Genomic DNA, 1130 nt, shown 5'->3' on the forward strand with positions numbered 1-1130 from the left:
CGGCAAGATGTTGCATCTCTCTGTATCCTACAGAATCTATAATGGGGAGTATTCGGAGGAGCTTATTGACCTGATTCCATTTGCGGAGTTACATAACTGCACCTCTGTCACAAATAAAAACATCATCCCCACCACCCTACTACAAGATACAGAGTTTTTCTAGTTTAAGAGACAGTGTACATACCTTTGTAAGGCATAATGTTTTTGGAAAAATATATATTTTTTTATTATTACCACCTCGATGCATGGCGATCTACAGTGTGGGTGATCAGGTGATCCGCCAGTTCAATTGTCTGCAACGCGATAAAGAAACCAGGGAGAAGCTATAGTTCAAATTGAGTGCTAATAAATTACCTAATGCATGATTTTTTTTAGGTAATCAATGAGTTCTTCGACCTTACAAACGACAGTCGCATTAAATGACTTGCTAGTTATTGCGTAACTTTGCAAGTCACTAATCACTTTTTCACTTATTTTATCACCATTTTGTTGGTTCGGATTGATTTAAAGGCCTTTATCAACTAAGCAACAATCATTTTGATCCCTATATACATTCAGTTCGCAAAATAATGGTAATTAAGTCGTGTAATCAATCGTGTAATCACGCAGACGGAAGTGAATTAATTAGAAGTATCTTCATGTGATAATAATACCTACAATATAATTATTATATAACAGAATTAAGGAGACATTATTATAAAATTAAAATGTGAAAATAAATTTATATAATATAGCAGGTACTAACACTAGAATAAGATTTTACTAAAAAACTATTAGCTATCTCCTGAAGTAAATGATTGTTATTACGAGTATTATTAGACATTTTTGGTGGGACGCCAGCTTCTAGGGAAAAACGCTTTTGGCGAAAGCAGCTTTAGGGGTGTATATATAGAAATTTCCTTACAATCCTACATTTGTTAACTATTATAATAGTTTATTTTCTGAACTAGCTTTTGCCCGCAGCTTCGCACGCGTTAAATTCGGAGTAGTTTATTTTGAAGAAAGAAAACCTTTCAACGCCCCCCAATATTTTCTAGTCCTCTTACAGCCCCTGTATTATTATAGACCAATCTATTTACAATACAAAAAATTATCATTTTGTACGAATAAAAACTAGGAAATGTTTTTAT

Source organism: Zerene cesonia, chromosome 13 (assembly GCF_012273895.1).
Source record: "Zerene cesonia ecotype Mississippi chromosome 13, Zerene_cesonia_1.1, whole genome shotgun sequence".
NCBI lineage: Eukaryota > Metazoa > Arthropoda > Insecta > Lepidoptera > Pieridae > Zerene > Zerene cesonia.